Source organism: Canis lupus, chromosome 11 (assembly GCF_048164855.1).
Source record: "Canis lupus baileyi chromosome 11, mCanLup2.hap1, whole genome shotgun sequence".
In the NCBI taxonomy this organism is placed as follows: domain Eukaryota; kingdom Metazoa; phylum Chordata; class Mammalia; order Carnivora; family Canidae; genus Canis; species Canis lupus.
In genome coordinates this window covers 10340533-10355756 of record NC_132848.1, presented here as the reverse complement: position 1 = coordinate 10355756, position 15224 = coordinate 10340533, and the positions used below count along the sequence as shown (strand labels likewise).

The 15224-nt window shown below is 44.9% G+C and overlaps 2 long non-coding RNA genes across 3 annotated transcripts in view; one reads left to right on the top strand and one right to left on the bottom strand.

Annotated features, from left to right (window-relative positions):
- Positions 1-1922, top strand: part of LOC140642488 (uncharacterized) — a 59265-nt gene extending 57343 nt beyond the window's left edge. Inside the window, exon 4 of the long non-coding RNA XR_012038909.1 lies at positions 1765-1922. This is a non-coding gene — a long non-coding RNA (uncharacterized lncRNA). The remainder of the gene's footprint in view (positions 1-1764) is intronic.
- LOC140642487 (uncharacterized) lies at positions 1417-14177 on the bottom strand. Of its 2 annotated transcripts, XR_012038908.1 has the most exons (4): positions 13779-14177; positions 10389-10578; positions 1803-1927; positions 1417-1724 (listed from the first exon to the last, which is right to left on the bottom strand). It is a non-coding gene; the product is annotated as an uncharacterized lncRNA (long non-coding RNA). The 2 variants fall into 2 exon arrangements; XR_012038907.1 differs by having other exon boundaries at positions 1417-1927.
- Between the last annotated feature and the right edge of the window lie 1047 nt (positions 14178-15224).

Sequence of the window (15224 nt, the reverse complement as noted above, 5' to 3'; positions counted from 1 at the left end):
ATTGCTGGCAGTCATGAGTTTGTGGGTCTCTGCTTTTTATTTGCTACATCTTTAAATATTTCATGATTATAAAAGAGACTTAAGATTTTGGTATCTATAGGGGCACCTGGGTGGCTCAGCGGTTGAACATCTGCCTTTGGCTCAGGTCGTGATCCCAGGGTTCTGGGATCGAGTCCCACATCGGGCTCCCTGCAAGGAGCTTACTTCTCCCTCTGCCTGTGTTTCTGCCTCTCTCTCTGTGTGTCTCTCATGAATAAACAAGATTTTGGTAACTATGATTCACCAGTGATATCATCCCATATACGTGTTTAATGGACAGAAGTTCAATTACATGAGCTCTGTAAAAATAATCACATTTTTAAAGGAAATAATATGATCTAAATAGTGCTGGCTCCTGCAGCTATCCCAGTTAATGGGCATATGTGTGGCCCCAAATGAGCAGGAGACAGGGTGTGAATCTCCCATCTCAGTACCAGAGCATAAACATCTCCCCAGTCCGACTGTAACCCTAGCCTTGAAAAATACATGGATTTTAAAAATCCACATACCTCTTATATTTGAGCCAACTACTTTCTTTGGTTCTCAACCAAAGTGATTAGTTCTGACACTGGAGGGAATACTGGCTGAGGAATCATAGGCTAATGATTTTTGAGGTGCTTTCCGGAGGAACTTTCAAGACTGACTTTGGCCATATGTAGTTGTGGCCTCGTGTTGGCTTTAGAACCAAACCTCCTGCAAAGGATGCAACTTCACAATAAAACCAAAAAGTTAAAGTTGCAGCAAGAAGGCTCTAGTAGCCACTTTTTTAGGAAGTTAAGGGGGCTTCCCATGGCATCAAAGATGTTTATGCAGAAACCAGACAATAAATTTTCAAGTACAGTGCACATGGGGCTCAGAAATTCAACGAGAGTGGTGATTTAGACCAAGTCTAATTGGCCTCATATAATCTTGAGGTTCTGGAATTCTGTGATACAAAGACCAGATTCATTCCAAGTCCATGATTTAACTCGTGTCACCTTCTACTAGCCCATCCATCTTTCTTTCTTGAAATTCCTTTTTGATTTTTTTTGAGACCAACAATCTCCGTCAAGAAGCATTTCCCAGGTCATCTCTACTCAGAAGCAGTGGGTGGTGAATCAGGAATGGCAACCATCACTGTTTTATTAATGATAGCTGCATTTGTTCTTACACTTTTTTTTTCTTAGTCCATGGTACTCATTTTACATGGAACTTCCACTTTTTCCTGAGGCTAAATCTTAGGGACTCAAGATCCTGGCTTAGATGGTTTCATTGTATGTGGATGTTTATATGTGTGATATTTATAGGACCAACAGCAAACTCCCAATGGGAGGGGAAAGTTCAGGGTTGGAGTGATCTATTGGTACATAAGAAAACACCCCAGACTTAGTGGCTTAAAACAACAATCATCTTTTTTATTTGCTCACAAACCTACAATTTGGGTGGGAGTCAGCAAGGAGCAACTGCTCCACAAAGCGTAAGCTGGGATAGCTCAAATGCTGGGGATGACTACTGCAAGCTGGAATCATCTGAAGGCTCCTTCATGTACACAACTGGTGAGTGGTATCGTCTGACAGGTGGGACCACAGCCGGGTTGTCAGCTACAACACCCACATGCGGCTCTCTGTGGCTCCTTGGCTTCTTCAAAGCACAGTGGCAGGTTCCAAGAACAGTGTTTCAAGAGAATCAGGGAGATACCGGATTCTCTGTAGAAGTCACACCGTGTCACTTCTATCATGGTCACAGGCCCTCTCATGTTGGAAAGGAGTGGACACACACTGTACCTCTCTGTCGGAGGAGTGTCAACCTCAGGTCATAAGAAGCGAAGCTGTCATGGGCGGCCTCACTGCAGCCATCTTGGAAAGTACAACCAGCCATGAAGTGGACAATTCATTTAAAAACAAGAAGACTAAAAATAAATAAATAAATAAATAAATAAATAAATAAACAAGAAGACTCAAAACCTGCTTAGTTTGATTTTCCCCATTGTCTAGTATATTAGAAAAAAATTCATATGCTTCATCTCTTCCCGCTGACGTGACCCTTGAATGTATAGTTTCAAAAATCTGTGGGGTTGTTTTTTTTTTTTTTTTTTTTTGAGATGACAAGTCCGCTTTATTAAATAGATGCAAGGAAGGCAAATAGGTACCTGAATTTAAGGAAAGGTATGCGCAGACATAAATTTGATGGATAGTTCGCTGCGTCTACATTAAATGATAACATTGTCAACACCAGTCTTGTAAAAAAATACCTCTTCTCTCCCACGAGTGGAGACAGTCGGGCATATGCTGATGCTCTGTGCTCATCCTCAGTAGAGCAAATGTGCCACCATCTTTCATGTCAATCAGTACAGGGAATTCCAGAAAGGAAGATCCTGACCCAGTTTGTTCCCACCTCTTCTTGTCCCCTAAAGACCTGTTCCTTAGCCTTCTACCCCTGGGACCAGCATTTCTAGTCATTGCATTGCTTTCACTGCTGTATCCTAAGCTCCCCAGCCAACGGAATGAGAAAACCAAACCAAGAACATAACATCTATTTACAACATCAAAACATTGTGTTGAATCCCATCATAGTTTTGAACAATGACTGTAAGGTTGGTTGCAGTGACTGTAAGGAGGGAAAACAGGAGGGAAGGGGAGAACAAAGGGAAGTGGGAGAGCACCCCAGGTATTTTGACAGTGAATACTCCGGATATGAACACACTGCACCTGTTCATTCTCGGTGTTTCTTTGCATAAAAGTCATGAGTGTGGTGAATTTCATGACATGAGTATGATTCTGCAGCATCACAAATGTCAATAAAACTAACATATGATATGTTCATATAACTTTTTCTCTGAAAACTATCCTGGATTCTTTAAGACTGTAGAAACCAACAACTTTTTTTTTTTTTTTTTTATAAGCAAGAAGTATATCATTCTGATTGCTTCTTCAAAAACTAGAGAAATAAGCCAAATAAAACCATTAGGGCTGGAAGAGCATATCTAATATAGAAATCAGGGTAGTAGGCTCTTCTAGAACTGCTTCTCTGTCTCTCTCTCTCCTCCTTTCCTCAAGAGGATAAAATACTTATTGATGTCTCTGTACTCCCTATGCCCACCTTTTGGCCACCTTTGCTGAGTTTCTGTCATGGCAGATCCTCTGTGGCCTGTTCAGTGGGCGTGACAATGGGGTAGAGGAGGCCAGTTCATCCCGTCTATACCTGAGTTCAATCAACTCACTGCATGAATCACCCAGGTCAAGAAATATTGACTTAAAATTCCCTAATAATGCAATGTAAATCATTCCAAATTTCTAAGAGGGCCTGCGCTCCCTTTCAGGGTTCAAAGGTTCAAGGGAGGTTTGTGGATGATAAGAGAGTGTTAAGTTTCCGCTTAGAAATGTTTGGGAAGTTAGACTCTTTCTTCAGGCTCAGACTGAGGCTCAGGAATATGCATAAATTTAGGATAAAAAGAGAGGGAGTTTCCCTCAGGATAGGGTCATGGCTCAAAATCCCAGTGGTCAGCTGGAGTCAGACCAAACACACATCTTGGGAAATAGGGACATTAATCTGTCTGGCTTGCGGGTGTGAGATGATTCTTTGGAGGCCGAGGGACAATGAGGTAACCAGGAACCAGGAGGAATGAAGGGGGATTTGTGAACAGAGGGAAAATCGATAAAATGAGTAAGAATTATGGGTTTCTGCCTACTGAGAATAAACAAGGGGTTTCTGGCGAGATGGATTCAGGCATGGACAAACCTGAAAGATCAGGTGACATGTAGGGCCAGATAGGGAAGGCTGCACTTACCTTTGTTATAATATAAGGATTTGTTTTATAAGGTGCGAGGTCTGATACTGGGGAGTTGATGGAATTCTCAACAAGACATTCCAACGTGGGCTGTATCTGTCTAGCGGGAGTTGCTATCAGGACCAGCAAGTATCGCCTCCGCCCCCCCAATAAATATAACCCAGGGTGGTCTCTGGGCACCCGCCCCCTTCTCCCTCCTGAGAGTTGGGGGCTTCTGATTGATAGCTGGCAGGCCTCCCAGCCAAGAGTCATGTGTCCCTGCCACCCTGGCAAATTTACAAGTGAGCTGTGGCAAATTTACAAATTTACAAGAGTGCTGCAGAGCAGGGAAAACACTGGCCTAGTGGGGTGGCTGAAAGTTCTCCTGTTTCTTCACTAGAGAGGGAGCATGTCTTTTCTCTTTAAGAGTGTTCCCTTATTTTTCAGTTCTGCTCAGATATTCAAAGCACCCCCCCCCCCCGTTCCCCACTCTGGTCAAAGCTGGCCGGTTTTAGCAAAAACTCATTTTTCAAAATAAAATTGTGGTACAAATTCAGAAAATGAGCTTCTTTGACAGTTGTTTCTCATTAAAATTCTTACCTGAAGGATTCAAAACATGATTTCACAGCACACAACCCTCCTTCTTCCGCCCCCCTCACCACACCGCCCAAGGATTGCGGAGGCTCAAAATCCATTAAAGGCTCAGATGCCTGACATCATTTTACATAAAGACAAATACCCTGTGTTTTTCACAAGCACTGAAAGTGAGAGGCTGGCCTGTGTAAGAAGGTAGAGATTAGGCTCCTTAAATAAAGAAAAGACTGCACGTGCATTAGAGAAGAGGGGATCCTGCTACAGCTTGTCTCTGGGAATCTGGCTGTTAGGCAGATTCAAGCAATTATTTAAAAAAGCATGAAGAGTTTAGACATAAATGAGGGTTTCCATATCTAAATCACGGGCTGTGACCCTGCTCCCAAAGATAAGGCAGTCTGGATGCCAAGAGGGCATTACATTTTGTGGCAAAATAAAAGTTCCACGCCCACCAGCATTCACGGTGGAGCCTACGATTGACATCTCCGACGTTAAGTTGATGGCTGAAGCCTGTTTGGGTTTCCTGGTGACTGCGCCACTATACGTTCCCCTCACTCATGCTGAGTTCTATGCCCTGATTCCTGGAAGAGTTGTGCTGGGATTCCTGGGACAGCACTGTTAGGAAAGGCTCCAGTGGGAACACTATAGCAAGTGTCAGATGGCCAAGTGTCCTAAGTGGTCTGGGCAAGAAGATGAAAGAAAGGATGGGGAGACAGGTACGGTGCCCAGACCAGCCTGGCTCATCTCAATGAGATGGTGGATAATTTAGAATTTTTCTGCTAGTGTTTCAGCAGAATCTCTTTGGATAGTTTTAGCCATTTTTTTTCTAGCTCGTATGGATGCTTTTGGGTCAAAATTGGTCAATCTATGTAACTTGAGGGCTAACAAAGCAGTAGCCCCTGCCAAAGTCAATATGCCTATTCTAAGGGTTTGCTTATCGGTCACTTTCTTTCTCCTGTACCTGATAAAAATTCCACATAGCTTACATAGTTCTGGTGGAAGAAGCTTGAGAGACATTGCTAATAGATTGCCCCTAGCCTGGGACACCTGGGTGGCTCAGTGGTTGAGGGTCTGCCTTCAGCTCAGGGTGTGATCCTGGGGTCCTAGGATCGAGTCCCACATTGGGTCCCCACGGGGAACTTGCTTCTTCCTCTGCCTGTGTCTCTGCCTCTCTTTGTGTGTCTCTCATGAATAAATAAAATCTTAAAAAAATGGAAAAAAAAAAAAAAAGATTGCCCCTAGACTGGACTGCAAGGAGAGAAGTATATTCATTTCTACAACACACCTTTTCTATCTTCAAAGTCTTGTGGAAATTGGTGATTTGATTTTGGTTTTGAACACTTATTCTATCTCCAAACATTTCCACAAATAAGTTGAAACTATGATTCAATATAAAGCTTATCAATGACTTACCTACGGTGTAGAAATAGGATCAGTTCTTGAAACCTTGGGATGACTTACATGCTCGTTCATAAGATGAGAGGGAAGTAAGTTAAACTGTTAGAACCCAAATTTTTTATTCACTCCAGACTTTATGAAGTCCCAGAACCAAGAGGCCTGGGTGGCTTGGCAGTTTGGTGCCTGCCTTTGGCCCAGGGCATGATCCTGGAGATCTGGGATCAAGTCTCACATTGGGCTCCCTGCATGGAGCCGGCTTCTCCCTCTGCCTGTGTCTCTGCCTCTCTCTCTGTATCTCTCATGAATAAATAAATAAAATATTTTTTAAAAGGTCTCAGAACCTCACTTTTTAATTTACTTTTCATCTTAAGTCAATGGTGGTATTTCCAGAAAGTCCCACAAATTCTGGGGTCTCCCAACTAGGAATTCCTCTGTAGAATGCAATATATTTGAAAAATAGGTAAAATCTCATTGGTAGATGGGTATCAGTTGGCTGGACGTATGAGAGCTCAAAAGTACAAGCTCGTCCTTCGTCCTTTGGTAAGATGATGGTAACCTGAGTAAGTCCTCCACCCTGGTTTAAATTCTCATTTGGGTGGTGGTGGATGTCATGAGCTAGAGCTCTTTGCTGGAAACACCTGCTAATAAGCTTCAGGACACTCGCTTCAGCCCTATCACAACTATCAGCAACACAGAACTTGAATGTGAGTAGATGCTGCCACTGTGGGGGGTGGGGGGGAGGGGTGGTTTTAAAAAGTCCTTTGAGTTCTCTCATGCAGCCTCAGTTTAGAAAGTATTCTTTCAAGGGGGATACTTGTCTCCTACAAAAGGGAATGAAGTAACAAATGGCCAATTTTCTATGTCTGTATTGGTCATGACTTTAGGAAATAAAGGAACTTTTCATAGTAATTGGAGGATCCAATTATAGTAATTGGCCAATTTTCATTTTAACGTCTTCACTTGCAAAGGGAAAAGCGTTTATTTTCTTGCTCAGAGGTGACTGTAAGCAATAAATCTAGGTTTGTATAGTTGTTTTCCAAGTGATGTTTAAAAATTACATGACTTGACTCGAGTTAGATTTAAGGTCTCCCATATTTAAAGAGTTTCTCTCTTGACATCAGTGTCTTCAACCTCTCTTCCCCAGTGAGATGCTGTTGCTTTGCTCATCTCTTTCACACCATCTGAATGCGACTGGTGACTTAGAGGTGACAAGATCACTTCGTATGTGGCTTCTGTTTTTGTGGGTTGATTGTCTAGTGCTTAAGTGTATTTTAGCTTTTGTTTGGGACAACCACTCTTGCTTCAGCTAATACCACCAATCCCTCTACTAGTAAGTCAACAAATATTTATCGAGAACTTGATGTCGTAACAATAGCAAACATGACCAAATGTTGACTGTATTCTGGGCACTGTTCTAAGAGCTCTACACCTGTCTTTGCATTCAATCTTCACTACATCCCTGTGACACAATTTTACGATCCATTAACAAGTGAAGAAAGAGAAAACCGCAAAAGGTGAAGTAACTTGTTTCAGCAGCTGGCTAATGAGTGTTGAAGAAAGGATTTTAATCCAGGCAGTCTGACTTGAGAGCCTCAACATGCAATCCCTAGCCCAGGCTACCTGCAGCTCCAGACAGGTAATCATGGAAGATAGGGAGGAAAATACAGCTTCGTGATCCCTGGCCTTTGCACTCCTCCTCACTATCCACTTCCATCGATGTCCGATTCATCAGATTCCTGAGGGTACCACGCTCACTCCGCCACCTTTGCTGGTGCTCTTCCCCTGCTAAGCGCCTTTCTCTCCCCATCTGACTGTATTCTCCACGTAGATTACCATCTCCCCAACCTGGTCCTCATAGCCTTCCTCAGCCACTCTAGCTCACCTTTCTAGCTCTTCTTTCTCAGATATTTTTTCTTTTTCTTTTTTCTTTCTTTTTTCTTTTTCTTTTTCTTTTTTTTTAACAGCTGATTCAGTCACATTATTAGCTCCTTGAGAGGAGGGCTTCATTCCTGTTACTTCCTTTATATTCTCTAATTAGCTATAGCAACCAAGCAGCTTCTACAGAGTACTCTCAAATTCACTGAGCACAGCCAGAAGTTTTGTTTTTGTTTGGCTGCCACACCATTACTCATTTCTTCCTCCTTCCCATTCTTTTCCTCCTCCCTCGATATTATAAAAGTTAGATAAAAGTTAGATACACTCATTTATATCTCTGTTGTTTCTTTTTTTTTTTTTTAATGATTTTATTTACTCATGAGAGAGAGAGAAAGACAGAGAGAGGCAGAGACACAGGCAGAGGGAGAAGCAGTCTCCATGCAGGGAGCCTGATGCAGGACTCGATTCTGGATCCCAAAATCATACCCTGAGTCGAAGGCAGACGCCCAACCCCTGAGCCACCCAGGCGTCCCTGTCTCTGTTGTTTCTGATGAGAGATAAGCCATCCTTTGTATAATAATTTGATTTATTTTCTTTCCTCTGGCTGCTTTTAAGATTTTCCTTTGTCTTTGGTTTTCAGCAATTTGACAATGATGTGCTGAAATGTGGTTTTCCTTGTATTTATCTCCTTTAGTGTTTGCAGAGCTTCCTGGATTGTAGATTGAAGATCACTTTTTTGCTTGTTTTGATGCCTTTGAAAAACCAAATTTGGAAAAGTTTTGGCCATTATTTCTTCAAATACTTTTCTTTACCCTGTTCTTTCTCTTTTTTTCTGAGACTCTAACACAGATATTGGGCTGCTTGATATTTTGCTAGCATGCTCTGAAGCTCTGTTCATTTTTAAAAACTGTTTTTTTCTCTTATATGTTAACAATAATCCAATTTAAAATAAAAAATTAATACATTTTTAGATTTTTAAAATTTTGTTTTTTCTTTTTTGTTCTGTGGATTTAAATAATTTCCATTGATCTGTACTCAGATTCACTGGTCATCTCCAGATGCCAATGTGCTGTTAAGCCCATTTACTGACTTTTTCAGTACACATATTATAGTTTTCAGTTCTAGAATTTTCATTTTTTGTTACTAGTTCTCTGCTGATAATTCCCATTGATTCACTGATTTCTAATGATGTTTTAAAGTCCTTGCCACACAATTCCATCATTTATTTCCACTGACTGTTTTTTTCATGACTAGGAGTCAAATTTTCCCACTTCTTTGCATCCTTCCTTTGAGTACTTAGTAATTTTTAATTGCAAGCGGGACAATTTTGATGATCAGTTATAGGGAGACTAGAATAGGCTGCGTTCCTTTAAAAGGTGTCTATATACTTATTTTAAAGTACATTTGAAAGTAAAGAGAGGGGTGGCTGTGTAGCTCAGTTAATGAAGCATCTGACTCCTGATTTTGGCTTAGGTCATGCATGATCTCAGGGTTGTGGGATGGAGCCCTGCATTGGGCTCCGCAGGGAATCTCAAGGAGAGATCCCTCTGCCCCTCTCCCCGCTTACACTTTCACTCCCTCTCTTTCTCTCTAAAATAAATAAATAAGCATTAAAAAAGAAAAAAAAGGGAAAGGAAAAAAGAAATTATCAACGTATTCATATGGGGCAAATGTAACCATTTTAAAAATCATTACTCATGTAGCACAGTGTCCACCATCATTTTCCAAACTAACTCTCAAGAGCTGATTTCCTTATGGTGCTGGAAACTTAACTAAAAATGGAACTTCCTCCCAGTTACTTGTTTAGAAGAAAAATGAACAAATGAGTTGTACAAGTAAATTCCAGAGAGAAGATTAGAACTTGGATAGTTAGAAAGACACAAAGTTCACGCTAGGCATATAGGTCATATATGCAACAATGAAGGTTCCATATCTTGTTGAAACTATCAAGAAATAGTGTTCTTATTTCATTTTTCTCCATGATCCTGTTGGCAAGCTACAGAAAGGATATAGTATAGCGTCGTGTAGTCTAGTATGTCCACAGATTTCCTCTCATGGGTTTCTTGCCACTTAGTGCATTAAGCTGACATCAATTATCGCTTTATTCCAGGATCTGACCCAAATCTTTTGTTTTCAGGGAGCTGGCCACAGCACTTGAAATAGAGATGGATAGGCGGTGAACCCTGATAGTTAATTCCCGTGTTCCTCCTCCCCCGCTGCAGCACTGCCGTCCTCCTCTCTGACTTGGGTAGACTGTCTGCTATCCTACGAGGGAAAATGCTGAATTTCCAGTTCTGTGAGCAGTGGGTCACCATAGGGACATCTGAAACAGCAGCCCTAGTTTACAGGCAGCTTGCTAATGGAGTCTAATTTTAAAATTCTCCTTTCCCACTATCCCCATTTCATTCCTCCCCTGCTCCTGCCCTGCTCCTACTTTTCCTTCATATTAAGAGCAAACAGAGCCCTTGGTCAAATCCATTAAGTCCTATACAACTTGGAATCTTTTAAGCCTTCAGGCCTCTATGCCTTCTGAGAGGTGAAATAGAAGCACCTAGAACATGAGGTTAGACCAGACATTTGGTTTTCTGTTTAAATGTCGGGATCATGTTTCATGGAAGATGCTTAGTTAAGTAACCAGTACCCTCCTTTCCTCCTCACTAACGGAATGGTACTTGCCAGGTGTTGCTGGCAGTGTGTCTGGTTGCAGGCTTTGGCTCATAATTGTGAAGGTGATGCTCACCTCCTTTGCAGCTAGGAATGGTCATTTCCCCAATTCTGGCCCAGGAGATCATAGGAGATCTGCTGTGGTGAGGTGTTGCGGGAACAGCTTTGCAGTTCTCCTAAAAGGATGGTCACAGTGCCTTTGCCTCTTCCTTCTTCTTTCCTGCATCGAATGTGCATGTACCAGGAGCAGCAGCCACTTTGTAACACTGAGGAAAAGTCAGAAATTAGCAGAGATGCCCCCAAATCTGTGCCAGTACCCTTATGCTTCTTGTAACTTGGAAAAAAATATTTGGTCATTAGGTTTTGTTTGTTTTATTTTTGTTTCTTTGTTTCTTGGAGACTGAATGATTCCTAACTGATAGGTTGGAGGGAGGGATTATTTTCTTTGTTATGCTAATAGGAACAAAACTAATCTTCAAAAGAAGTGAGAAGATCAGTAGAAGAGAATACAAATCGATGTAAGAAGTGACTATTTCAAAATATCTACAGTTTATGGTTGACAGGAGGGGGCTACAGTTTGCCTGTCTGTGTTCTCCTGAAACTCATATGTTGAGACCTATTGCCCAGCATGATGACATTATAAAAGGGACTTTTGGGAGATGATTAGTTGATGAAGGTGGATTGCTCATGAATTAGATTAGGGACCTTATTAAAAAGGCCCTCCACTGCTCCCTTGCCCCATCTACCATGTGATGACACACCAAATAGGCACCATCTATAAGGAAGTGAGCTTTCACCCAACACTGAATCTTCCAGTGCCTTGATCTTGAACTTTCCAGCCTCCAGAATGGTGAGAAATAAATATTTGTTGTTTATAAGCCTGGCTAGTCTACGGTATTTTACAAAGCATCCCCACAGGACTAAGGCAGAGGATATTTTTTTAAAGCTATGATACTGTATTTTAGATTTTTCTGCTTTGGGCCAATTATTTTTCCAGAACATTTTATTCAATCATTAATTCCTCCATGCATTCAAAAAACAGGTATTGCCTCACAGCTATTCGGCTTGTACTACGATAGGTATTAAGGATGCAACAACGAAATGAACCAAAATCCTCTTTTGTTCTCATGAAGCTCAATCTGGTAGGAGAGACACACAAGCAAAGAGGCATGACTGGTGGGGAGGGAAGAAAAGGCATAGCAACCCCAGAGAGCTGCATGGACAAAGGCTCAGAGATGAGCTGGCATATGGTGTGTTTAGAGATGAGCGAAATGTTTAGCAGAGACCTGCTAGGACCGAGGGGCTGGAAATGGAGTTGAAATACAGAGCAGGGCTACGTGAAGTACCCTTGATTGGCAAGCTTATAATCTGGTGTGGCCCATAGGCAACAAGCTGTAAGTAATGTAAACTTTTGTCATATTTTAAAGCTCTTGGGTTGACATGAACACATTTCCTTTGTAGGCAAACTGATGTCGTTTAGGGAACTAACAAAAATTGGAGAGAAGCTCATGAAAGGGAGAACATTTCCACCATTACAGAAAGGTCTCTTGGACAATGTGGACAATGCTGTTTTAGATAATTTTGAACGACCTGAATGAGTACTAAGGGAAATGTAAATTAAAAGACATTCCAGGGATCCCTGGGTGGCGCAGCGGTTTGGCGCCTGCCTTTGGCCCAGGGCGTGATCCTGGAGACCCGGGATCGAGTCCCACGTCGGCTCCCGGTGCATGGAGCCTGCTTCTCCCTCTGCCTATGTCCCTGCCTCTCTCTCTCTCTCTCTCTCTCTCTCTGTATGACTATCATAAATAAATTAAAAAAAAAAAGACATTCCATTTCATGTCTAAGAGATTGTTGGGTGGGGACACGGAAAAGCCTGATAATACCAAGTTTTGTTGAAGGTGTGTGAAATAGGTGTCTGATACACCTACACGAGCACAGACCATTATAACCAGTTTGAAAGACAATTCGGCAAATCTACTAAAGGTGAAGATCTATAACCCCACAACCCAGCAATTTTGTTTCTAGGGACAAAAGTAAGAGAGACTCTCTCATGAGCAAAGAAGGAGATCATGAGTTCAAGGAACATCTCTACATCGCTTTTTAATAGAAAACAAGGTTCTCTGCATGTCCATATGGGAAGATGAATAAATAAATTCTGATCTATCCATTTAATGGAATACTGTATAGCAGTTAAAATAAAGACTGATATATCTCAAAATGGCTGTATCTCAAAAAAATTTTTAAGATTTTATTATTATTTATTTATTCATGAGAGACACACACAGAGAGAGGGAGAGAGACAGAAAGAGAGAGAGAGAGGCAGAGACACAGGCAGAGGGAGAAGCAGGCTCCATGCAGGGAGCGTGACATGGGACTCATCCCTGGTCTCCAGGATGACGCCCTGGGCCGAAGGCGGTGCTAAACCGCTGAGCCACCCGGGTTGCCCCAAATTTATCGTTGAATGAAAAAAATTGATCTTGTGAACACTAGTAGGAGGCTATATTATGTTCGTTAAAGCTCCAGCAGAGGGTTCTTCTGCTCTTAGGTGCAGACTGTCTCCACACTGCTATCATTTTTTGTAAAAAGCTAATCTGGTTATGTTACCCTTTGCACTTTCTTTAAGTGGGATAAAAGCCCAGGAACTGGAAGGAGAAAGAAGAAGGAGAAGGAGAAGGAGAAGGAGGAGAAGGAGAAGGAGGAGGAGGAGAAAGAAAGAAAGAAAGAAAGAAAGAAAGAAAGAAAGAAAGAAAGAAAGAAAGAAAGAAAGAAAGAAAGAAAGAAAAGAAAAGAAAAGAAAAGAAAAAGAAGAAGAAAAAGTAGTTACCATTTTCTAGATTTGAACAATCTGTGTCTATCATAGCCTTGTCCTCTCAGCTCAGCACTTACATGTAGTCTGAAGGTGGGTCAGAAAGGCAATAAAGACAATGCACAGCCAGAGAATGTTACCTATTGAGGAGGGTGGGCATGGTTGGCTTGGGAAACAAAATGAATGTGAGGTACTTAATGAGGTTTTAGAGCTTCTGTGTTTTCACTTAGTTGTGTAGGACCTGGGTTTAGCTTTGGAGATCTAACCCCAACTTGTTTTTTTTTTTTTTTCAAAGGATCTGAAATTATTGTGCGAGTCCCTGCCCCCCTCCTGCCTTTCTCCCTTCCTTTTTTCTCTTCTTTATATTGACGTTTTAAGTGTCTCTGATGGTGTTTGGAAAGCTTCACGCAAAAAGCTGGTTCAGTTGAATGCAACCTAATTGAATGCACAGCTGTTTATTTGCCAGGCCCCGTGCTAGGATCTGAGCCATGGAACTGAGTAACACACCCCTTGCTCTCAAAAAATCTCATAAATAAATATAAACTCGTCATTATATCCCTGCAAGATCAATGCCAAGATAAACGACTTAAGCTTCCTTAACCATTCTATGCAAAACGGCCTTTATAAAGTCGGGGAGAATAATAGCCGTCCGGGACTCACGGTAGGCGACCACCCAGGTGGTGCCCGAGGTTGGACGCGGCCCTCCTCCCCCAGCCCCGCCGTCAGGGCGGCTCAGAACGAATTGGCTTTTCAGGAACGCCGAGAGCAAAGGAAAAGCCGGCCAAATCTTCCAGGCAGAAGGAGTTCCGATCCGAGGATTAGAGCCTGTCAATGAGGGGTGTCCGACCTGGAGGAAGGAAGGAGGAAGGAAATATGGCTTAAGCTCCAGGGGAGACTCATTTGCTGGAGCAGAGGGTCAGGCACCAGGAACACGCGTCCACCGCAAGCTTCCCGCGGCCCCGAGGGGGGCACCCCCGGCTGCCAGGCCGCCTTGGAAGTCGGGGCGGCCGCCGGGAGACGGATGCCCGCGGGGGACGGGCCGCGGGGGGCCCGCCCGGTTCCCACGATCGCGGCGCTAGGGGCCGACGCCGGGCGCGGGCTGGGGCCGAGCGCTGAACGCGGTGAGGGAGAGGTGCGGGGGGGAGGGCGGGGGCGAGGGCGAGGGGCAGGGGTGCACGCGTGACGGGGCGGGGAGTGTGGGCGGATGTGTGTGGGCGGGGGAGGGAGAAGGCGGGGCCCAGTGTGCGGGGGAGCCGGGGAGGAGTGTGCGGAGGGAGGAGGCAGGGCTGGGTATGAGGGGCGGGGAGGGGGGGGAGACTGTGGGGGGCGGGGCGGGGAAGATTGTGCGGGAGGGGCGCGGTGGAGTGGGAGGGGCGGGGCGAGCGCGTGCGGGAGGGGGCGGGGCTGAGTCTGCGGCCGGGGGGAAGGGCGGGAGCGAGCATGTGGAGGGGGCGGGGCTGAGTGCGGGGGAGGGGTGGGATGAGCTCGTGGAGGGGGCGGGGCTGAGTGCGGGGAGGGGTGGGATGAGCTCGTGGAGGGGGCGGGGCTGAGTGCGGGGAGGGGTGGGGCTGAGTCTGCAGGGAAGGGGCGGGGCGAGCGCGTGCGGGAGGGGGCGGGGCTGAGTCTGCGGCGGGGGGGAAGGGCGGGAGCGAGCATGTGGAGGGGCGGGGCTGAGTGCGGGGGAGGGGTGGGGATGAGTGTGGGGGAGGCGCGAGTGGGTGCGGGAGGGGGCGGGGCTGAGTCTGCGGGGGAGGGGGCGGGGTCGAGCTGGCCGGAGGAGGCTGCAGCGCGGCTATGGCCCTGCTGGGCGCGTGGATAGGGGGTCGCCGGCTGCGGGTGGGCTGAGGAACGGGCCCTCGAGAGCCCGCGCCCAGGGGGGTGGGAGGTCGGGGGCTGCGGACACCGGGGGCGGGGGCGGGGGGTCTGTAACCCGGGCGCGGGCTGGGGCCCTAAGGCGTCAGGCACGGCGGGTGGCGCGTCTGTGCCCCGGCAGAGGCCCCCGGGGAGGAGCGAGGCTCGGCTCCCCCGACGAGGGCACCGAGGGCCTCCGCGCATTCCGGACTCCGCGAGCCCAGGGACCCGCAGGAAGGGAGAGCCCGCCGAGCG